Genomic DNA, 10481 nt, shown 5'->3' on the forward strand with positions numbered 1-10481 from the left:
AAAAATAAACCTTTCACAACAAGTGCAAAGCGTTTCACTATATTCCTCCGCGTAATTAACATCAAATAGAATTCCCTTGAACAGAATTTCTTTACCAGAACCTCCCATCTGTGAAACACATTACAACGGGAATGCTTCCCTCCGGCCACAGCTGGGGTGTTCTTTGATCCTCACAGTGTGTCTACAATCATTGATAGAATCAGCTAGTCAAACTTTGGTGGTCGCATGGTGAGGTGACTGCTGAAGTCTCCATCTCCTATTCTCTCTCTCTCTCTCTCTTTCTCTCTCTCTCTCTCTCTCTCTCTCCCTGTCGTTTTTCTCTTTTTCTCAGTAACAGCTTTTATAAATCTCGTTTATAAAGGAACATCACAAATGTAATTGGGGTTTTAAGAATCCCTTTGGGGTTTTATTCTTTCTTGATAGCATACAAGTATTAGTACATAAAACAACTAATCCCTTCCTCCATAGGGCAGCAGCTATCCAAAACCACTTCATTCTACCCATTTACCACATCACTTTAGTAGCTTCCTGTCTCTTTAACGTCATTACCGGAACATGTAGCCTTTACAACTAAGCCTTAGAGCAACAAAGGTTGATAAACACGCATTTTAATATAATAATCGATATATATATATATATATATATATATATATATATATATATATATATATATATATATATATATACAGTAAAGTGAATCAATATAATAAAGCATGTATTTTGTCTTATAAGCATAAAACAACTAACCGTCCTCCATGGAACAGACTCTCTTTCTGCTGGTTCAATGTAAATGGAAAGGTCCCAGGTTTTGATGCTGAGTCAGAACCTTGCAACTATATAATCGACTATCAGTCATAATACTTTCCATCACATTTACTATAATAACTGATATATCTCCTATATACAGTGTGGAACGATAAAATTGTCGCCCTAGAAAAGATATGATTCCATTTCCGTTTGATGAAAATCAATTTTATTTTTTTGTTGCAGACCATCTACTAGTTGGTCAGTTGTGTACAAATCCCAAGAGCAATAGGAGCCTTCAATCATGTCTGAAAGTGACACAATGTTCAACAAGCAAGATTGGGGATGCGCCGCTGTACAACTCATGCTCTCTACCGATCCGAGTTATGACAACAGAACCATTGCAAGCACCCTCAAAATGCATCGCTGGATTGCTATGGATAATAGAAACGTGCTCAGGATGATGAAAACAAAGTTTGCGGCTACAGTTATTATATCTGGTGTGGTTTCAAGTGAGGGCCACATCATGCCACCTCACATCTTCGAAGTTGGCTTGAAAATCAACACTAAAGTGTACCTTCCTTTCCAGCACAGAATAATGCCGAAGAGTATGGTGATTCTCTGTTACAATCAGGTGGCTGCTGATAGATCCTGGGTGTGGCAGCAGGACTCAGTGTCAACCCAGAAGTCCAAAGAGACACAGGCTTGGCTTCAGAAGAAATGCTATGACTTTGTACCCTTCTCTCACTGGCACCCCTCCTCCACTAACCTGGATCCACTAAACTACTTCGTTTGATCATATGTTGAGAACATCACCAACATGACCTCCCACAACACAAAAGGCAGCCTGATCGCTGCCATCAATTGAGTATTTACCAAGTTCACACCGGCGCTTGTGGAAAAGGCATGTTCCGAGTTCCAAACCTATATCGAGGCAGTGATTGACAAAGGCTATATTGAATAGATGTCAACTCTACTACATGAGCAAGTTACGTGCATTGATTTTTTTTCAATAAAAGTTTTAAAATACTGCAGTAGTGTTATTTTCTTTATGGCAGCATTTTTATCATTCCACACTGTAGTAAAGCGATTCTATATGACAAAACATGTATTATAAGCATTATTCTATGCTGAGAAGGAAAACCCTATAATCCTGCAGGTTAACAAATAGTTGCAACAAACAAAGAGGACTCCATGCAGACCAGCCAATCCTGGAGCACGATCTTCATAGTTTCAATGCAGAAATGCAATTTGCTTAGCAGCAGCAGTAGCAGCAGCAGCAGCAGCAGCAGCAACAACAACAACAACAACAACAACATTTTTCCAACATTCATGGCTTTCTAACCTCACGAAAGATCTCTAACAGTTCAAACGCAGCAGTGGCTCTCTTTCTGTTATTGATGGTTGTCTGATGTTTGTAGATTGTGTTGCTGTTCCCACTAAGCTCAGATAGGCAGTTCTTAAACAAATACATTCAAGGCGTCTATGCATTAACCGAGTGTGGCATAGATGTGCTATTGGCACAGATATTGAAGGTATAGTCAAACGTGGTATCCAATGTATACAGGTGCAGAAAAATCCACCTTGGATTATGGATCCCACAGGACACATCCAGAGACACCATGGTCCAGAATACATAGAAACTTTGTCTCATCAATGGCCTTAGTTTCCTTGTGGTTGTGGGTGCCATTCCAAATGACCAGAAAATTTTTCCAACACAACAGACTAACACCCAATCTATGATAAAAGTGCTTAGTCAGCATAGCTTGCCTGAAACTTTAGTCTCAGACAATGAATCACAATTAATTTCTGAGTCATTCCCGTAATTCTGTAAATCGTGGTGCATAACGCACATCCAGTCATTTCCCTATTAGCCTCAATCCAACAAACAAACCAAATGGTTTATTGGCACATTTAAATGGGCACTACTCAAAGTGAGGGAGGAGGGAACAACAGATGATGCCCTACATATTTTCTCATTTCATATTGAACAACATCAAATGGGGCAGTGAAGAATGGTTTGCCACTAGCAGATGCATTCATCGGATGAACACTTCATACCACCCTGGATGCTTTACGCCGCCCCCCCCATGATAAAAGTAACAACCAAGCCTTAACAAAAAAATAATTTCTAGTTGGTACACCAGTGTTGTTCAGAACTACAGATCTGACCAGACAAACTGAGTGCTTGGCATCATTTGCAAAACCAAGGGACAATTTCTCCATGATGTTTAAATTGAGAGCCAGTTCTGGGCATGGCACAAAAACTAAATATGTTCCAGATACACTAAAGGCAACCTAGTTGACAGCACGCTACCAATTCCATATGCCCTGTTAATGCGTACATTGGAACTGCCATCTCTATCACATTCTATGCGAACAAGTGTAAATGAGAATGACTAAAGATCCTATAGGACTTGGCAGAAACACAGTCGCACTTAAGTAAAGCACCTCCAAATTAACCCCAATTGTACTTGCCATAACTAAATGCTTAAACAGGGACATGTTAGGATCAGCATAAAAAAAGTTACTTCCCTTGGACTTACAAAGCAGTGATCGCCCTTGGATGGAGCAGGAGGAGGGAGGAGTTCGGCCATGACACCTTGTGGACAAAACACACAGAGCTTCCAATGAGAGATTTACATCATTGCAGGTCTAGTAGCTCAACTATTAAAATCTCACTCGTAAGTTGTTGAATAAATTTGTTAAACGTTTCCCTTTGTCCCCATGTCATTTTTACACGGTTATTTCACATTTATTAAAACCCGTAACATAACGTACCCTATACGTACAAATAACACCATTGACTAAATTGGAATCTTAATATGGTAATTTTATTTCATTCAAGTGAAAGTACAGGAAATATACACTTTTATGCTTTTTAAAAATTTACGTTGGAATACTGGTGCACTGGGAACTACCTAATTGATACTTAAGTCAACCCGCAATCTGCTATTGCATGGATCCTTTTTGCCTTTCTGTTGATAGCAAATTCAGACTGTTCAGTTGCTTCTAATTCTGCTTCCTACTTAATGAGCCGCTCCTTATACAAAGATGCATTTTCTTTTTGGGGTCAACATGAGATTATTCATTGCCAATAATTATTCATTGTCAATAAGTGTATATTCGGTTATTTTTCAAAATCTGCTGTCGATAAAATTTTATATAGTAGCATTATACAATTGAAACGGACTGGCCACTTAGTATGCATGCAAAATGGTCAATTACCCAGACAGTTTTTCTTCTGTGAACTATCATCAGAAAAGCGATCAAGAGAATGATCCTTGTTTCATACCTTTAAAAAATAGAGATTGGAATATTGGTGCACTGGGAACCACCTGATCGATACTTAAATCAAACCTAAGAAATATTCTTTACAGTCAGTTGGAGATCTGCCACTGTACAAATGCCTTTTGCCTAACTGTTGACAAATTCTTCAGACGGTCCAGTTACAGTTAATCTTGCCCCCTGCTTAATGAGTCACTCCTTACAGTAACATGTTTTTTGTTGTTTTTTTTTTGAGTTAATACGAAACTGTTCACTGCCATTATAGTGTATAGTCGACTATTTCTTCCAATCCATTGTCTGTTGTCAATCATAATTTTGTATGGATAGACTTTGTCATTTTTCATTTGATAATGCTGTATCCTTTTCAAACAAAATAGACAAAATATGTATTTTCTCTTCAAAAAAAAAAGGGGGGAAAAAGTACATATTTTTGTCATTTTTTTTTTTTTGAAACTTTTTAGATTCTTTTAAAATCGAAACCGAAAATGATTTCTCACTGCTCCCAAATTATCAATAAAAGGTTACTATTAGCGACATAAATTTTATTTAAAAAAAAAAAACACTTGGAATATTAGTTCCAAACCATTTTTTTGGTTAACCTAATCAGCAATCTACAGCTTGCAGACCGGATCCGGACCACGAAGGCATTTTAACCGACCCATGAGCTTGATTACCACTGTCTTTAGTTTTAATATGAGAGACAAGCTACTCAACTGAATTTGAATACTACAACGGCAAAAACACGATCAAACCTAATCACCTCCATTTCTGTGTACAAAATAAAGAAAATTGACATAAAACAAAAACTGAGAGCTGATCAGACTGACCGACAGCCGATAGACATTAGGCGGGAACAGCTTCAAAGGGACAATGTTGTCTCAGTCAGTTTTCTATTTCATTTCTCAAACAGCGACCCCCCCCCAGCCTTGGATTTACTCATAAAGTTGTAAAACATTACTGCATTATCAATCAAGCGACATTGTGTACCAAGTGCCTAAAGTTAAAACATTATGGATGTCGTGAAAACTGTGGATTTGATTCAATCTCGTTGATTGAATGGTGGTATTGTGTGTTTCTGTGATGCACGATGGCTTAGCCGAGGATCAATGTAAAATCGAGTATTTGCTTTACATGAAGTGACGACGATATTTCTCGAAAGTAAAACTATGGAGAGTTCACATTTTCGAAATCATGATTGGCTTCCAACTTTAGCATTCATTGTGGATATAGTTACTTATTTGTATCATGTAAATTTATTACTTCAATGTAAAACTCAGCTTGTAAATGAGATGTATAATCATATTGTTGCCTTCGAAAGAAAAACGTGTCGTAAGAACATCAGCTTAGAAATAAAAATTATGCTCATTTTCCATCATTTTTTACAAACAAGGAAAAAACAGGATTCGGAACAATTTGTGAATGTAATCCAGTTTTGCTGACATTCATCTGCATAAAATGATTCAAATTGTTTGCGACACCATTTCATGTGGAGAATATTTTCTAATGGAATTGATAGAAATGCAGTGTGACGATATGTTAAGATCAATATTTAATTCCAAAGATATTTCATTAATTGATTTTTATATAAAATATATTTTCCAAGTTAAAAGTATTTCAAATTAGTGATCCACACAAAAAAAAAGACGGCATCTTTGTTTGGAAATACCTATCAATGTGCATTTTTTTTTTTTTAATTGAAGTAAACTAAAAACAATTTGAGAACAAGATTGACTGATAATCATCTTAACTTGCTCTTAGCATCAACAATTTTTAAACCAAATATTGAGACACTCTCAATTAATAAACTCACCAAGTTTCCCATTCATTTTTTGGTTGTTTGGTGATGGTAGCTTAACACAGCTGTTATGCATTTATATATAAAAAAATGATCCCAACAAGGTTTTCAATTGAACAAATAATATTTTTGACTATTATATTCACCTGTTAGTATAAATTACTTTCATGTATAATCAACGCTTGTGATTAAATGTGAATATGAAAATCTGTCAACACTTTTCAACTTAACTATATAGTCGACCTTCAAATGAAATTTGTCATGTCATTTTTTTTTCATGGAATATGCACTAAAAATCAAGTCTGTTGCCAAGGTCGCTGGAAAAAAGGAAGGATCCTTCTACCGCTCCAGAAGATATCTCCCTACTCATGCAATTCTCTATATAAAAGCCAAGTACGTCCAAGGATGGAGTACTGCTACCACATCTTGGCAGGAGCTGCTAAAAACAGCCTATCCTGCATTGACAGAGTACAAAATAAACTTTGTGGCTTAGTGGGGGATGCCCTTTTGTCTTCCCTGCAACCTCTCTCCCACAGAAGAGACGTTGCGAGCCCGTCTTTGTTTTATCGTTATTTCCATGGCAGGTGCTCGTCTGAGCTCCAATCTCTGATCCCCCCCTCGCCAATCTTTCACGAAAAACACCTGTCTATCTGAAACCACTGTCATTAATTTCCCCTACTCTTTATCTGCGCCTAAATCAAAACGTAGATTCCATGAACAAAGCTTCTTTCTTAGAAGTACACGCCTGTGGAACTCTCTTCCGTTTGCCTGTTTCCCACCTGACTACAACTTGGAAGTCTTCAATTCCAACATAAACAAATTCCTGATAAACCGCCCCTTAAGTAAGACACTTTATCAGATCTCCATTACTAACGATTACTACGATATTGTCCTATTGATTACTGTACACGCAATTACTCTTACGCAATAACCCTTATCCCCCAGTGGCCTCCAGGCCTTGATAAGTGGTGACTTCCATGTAAAAAAAACAAAAAAAAAAAACAATGAAATTTGTTAGGTCATTTTTTTTCATAGAATATGCACTAAAAATATAAGACGATTTGCCAGTTAACTTTCATGAGTCGCGTTGCCTATGTTTAATGTGAAATAATGGATATATACTTGCTATGAATATGGCTACATTAAAAGATAACAGAAGCGAAAGCAGACAATAACGCGAAAGAGACATGCGAGTTCCTATTTACAATGCCTCCCAAGAAACAGACTTAGACACCAGGATCGTTTTTTAACGTAGAGAAAAGGAACAAAAATTAAAATTGTCTTAGTCGTGGAGGACTTCTCCTCCACTGACAGAGAACAAGACACTAAAGTGTAGCAGCATCTGAGGAACAGATACTACACGTTAATCTTGGCCCGAAGATGCGAGTTAGCAGAAATCCAAAGACCGTTAAACATACGCACATTATACAATACATACATGCCCCATAAATGTGTGGATGATATCGTGCGTGCATGTACATAAATGTTTATGTTTGCAACTATTTGGTCACGTATGGGTAGATATGTTTTTTTTTTTGTGTGTGTGTGTGTGTGTGTGTGTGTGTGTGTGTGTGTGTGTGTGTGTGTGTGCGCGCGCGCGTGCGTGTGTGTGTGTGTGTGTGTGTGTGTGTGTGTGTGTGTGTGTGTGTGTGTGTGTGTGTGTGTGTGTGTGTGTGTGTGTGCTTTTCGTTTGTGGTACGATTTTCAATAACAGTTTCAAAATATATTGATTTTTTTTTTCTCTTTGAAGTATTTTGACGTTCCTCGAGAAAAAAAGGTTAAGTGTTCTTTTAATTTTAAATTTTCTTTCGTTTTTCTGATTTCTGACCGTTTTTATTTCCATTATTGTTTTAAATATTTAGGTTGACAGGGGTAATCATATGTAATTTAACATTTTTTTTCATTAATTGCCTTCGTCCGTCTTACGGTTCATCATTATAACAGAATCCATCCCTCGGGGTCGAATGAATTGCTGAATGCTGACCCCTGGGTTAGTTAACCTATTCATTCATGACCAATTTGCATTAAAAAAAAATATATATTTAATATTTAAAAGAAGATGCAAACATGCTAAATTACCATAAATATCTATTCTGAGCAGTGACAGACGGCCGATTGAATACTTTACTTCCTCTGAATAAACAAGATGCTTATTACTTGGCCCTTATTACTTAACTCACAACCAATAATTACGGTAAGTTAACAGGCTTATATCTTATATTAGGTTGGTGCAAAAATAATGTCATTTTTTGACGTATATATATCTGATAAAAAAAAAAAAACATTATTTTTGCACAACCCTAATATTAAATATTTTTTTAACCCCAAATAGATCGTAAATGAGTATGTGGAAGAAAAATAAATCGTTTTTGACAAATTTCCCAACTGTATTTCCTTTAAAATAATTTATGTCACTAATAGTAAAGTTTGACCAACAAAATGTCAGTTTGTACAATAGGTTTTCTGTTTCAGCATTAAATAACCCACAAACGGATTGATATACCGTCGTGTTAAACGAAGCTAAAATATTAATTCAAACCTTCTGTGACGAAATCTTCTATCCATTCCTTGGGAAATTCTCGAAATAACTTTTTCTTAGTTCATTTTTTTTTTATTTATTATTTTAGTTTATAAAAAAAAATCTCCTTTAAAGAGATAAGAAAAAGATTTTATAAAAGCAGCATAAACTAAAAGCAAACAAAACAACCTTATACCCCCATTCAACTTGGTAGCGTTCAAATATTTTATTTGGTAAGTTAATTATCAGGTCCATTACAAAACGACATAATAGGGGTGTTTCAGTTTTCGAAGCATATTTTTCTGTGACGTCAGTATGTTTGTTTCAATTAAAGAAACATAAATATATATATATATATATATAAATAAAACAACGTGTCGTTGTGAAATGACGTCATAGTATATTTCATTGAACATTTTCGTGATCGTTCGCAGTGGCGTTAACTGAGCTCAGTCATAGAAAGAATAAGCCGTGAGCTACAGAGCTATTTAACCTGACATAGTGATATGGAACAAGAATGGGAAAGAAGCAACCTTATTAGAAGTTAGCGTTGAGTCAAACAGAATTGAGAGGAAAAAAATAATGAAATATCAGGGTCTAAATGGACGACAAGAAAATAAACTGGAATTTTTGAAAGATCTCCATTGTTTCAGTAATTATAGGAACAACAGGACTCATGAAAAAGTATTTCAAAAACTACCTCGCAAATATACCCGGTGAACCAAGTGCAAGAGAGATATAGGGTTTCCCAAAAGAAGCTGATGGTTAAAAAAAAATTCATAACTTTCTTAATTTTTTATATTTTTCTTTTATTTTTTCAGATCATCTAGAGCAATGGTTCTCAACCGGGGTCCATGTGGGCCCCCATGGTACATGTAACGTTTATATCGGTTCAGTCTTCCTTCAAGATAAACTGTTGATATATGTTCTTTGGTTTTCTTTACATTACTGAAAAATAAAATAAGCTATAAGGGTTCACCAAAATTCATTAAAAAGAAAAAAAAGTTATGATTAAAAAAAGGTTGAGAACCATTGATCTAGAGTAACCTTTCCAAGGTCATCAGGAGTCGTTACACTACCGAGGAGCGGATATTTATCGTAAAGTCGTATTTTCGGTTGAATGAGTCAATATCAGAAACTCCAACACAAGAAATTCCCCTACTCCCAATGCAATAAAAGCTATGGTGGCTCGATTTCCTGAGCAAGGGTCTGTATGTGACCTTAAATCTAGTAGATCCCGTACGCCAAGAAGTGATGAGAATCGTCAGAAATTAGCAGAGAGTGTGGCCGATGATCCATCCACATCAGTAAGAAGGAGATCAAGTCAAATTGGGATCTCTCGATCAATGTTGTTCCAGCAGGACGGTGCAACGGCGCATACAACACGAGAAACATTAAATCTGCTCCAGGGCATATTCGGCAACCGAATAATTACTCATGGCTGTGAGATGAATTGGCCACCCCGCTCGCCAGATCTCACATGTGCAAATTTCTTCCTTTGGGGTTACCTCAAAGAGCAGGTATATGCAAACAAACCAGCCACAATAAATGCCCTTAAAAACAATATAGAGGAGAAAATTAGGACCATAAGCCCTGAAACACTAAGTGATGTGCTGGACAATGCCCTGCAGAGAGCACAAGAGTGTGAAAATGAAAATGGTTGATATTTGAGTAACATCATTTTTCATAACTTTAGACCTTGTGAAAAACATACCCTAGATTAAGTTGTGTAAATAAAATTAGAATAAGTAGACTATGATATCTTACTATATATCAAAAAATTACGAAGAGGCTCATCTACCTACATATGAAAATTGTTAAGCATAACTTAAATATTGAGGAAGTTAATCACATTTTAAATCCGTCAGCTTCTTTTGGGGACAACCTGTATATAAAACTTCATGGAAAACTGTTAAAATCTGAAGAACCAATTCTGAGATATGTTGCACTTAAAGGGACGGTTAGAATCTTAAAAAAAGATACTTCGGTTGGAACGTCTGAGATAGCAAGTGAATATCTGGCATCCGATAGGATGATCCATTCCCGGCTAGAACAAAATGGAAAAAAAAAATTTAAAAAAAAAAAAAAAAAAGAGAGGGATATGTGTTTTGGGGTAATAATGGACATGGGAAGGAT

General features: G+C 36.2%; 1 protein-coding gene across 4 annotated transcripts in view; it reads right to left on the minus strand.

The window, feature by feature from the left end:
• Positions 1–8498, minus strand: part of LOC145286152 (uncharacterized) — a 484368-nt gene extending 475870 nt beyond the window's left edge. For all 4 annotated transcript variants that reach the window (XM_080134898.1, XM_080134897.1, XM_080134896.1 and 1 more), the window contains exon 1: positions 8367–8498. The gene's annotated coding sequence lies outside the window, so the exon portion shown is untranslated. The remainder of the gene's footprint in view (positions 1–8366) is intronic.
• Between the last annotated feature and the right edge of the window lie 1983 nt (positions 8499–10481).

The sequence above is a fragment of the Euprymna scolopes genome, chromosome 10, assembly GCF_053919585.1.
Source record: "Euprymna scolopes isolate OS-2025 chromosome 10, ASM5391958v1, whole genome shotgun sequence".
NCBI classification, from domain to species: Eukaryota; Metazoa; Mollusca; class Cephalopoda; order Sepiida; family Sepiolidae; genus Euprymna; species Euprymna scolopes.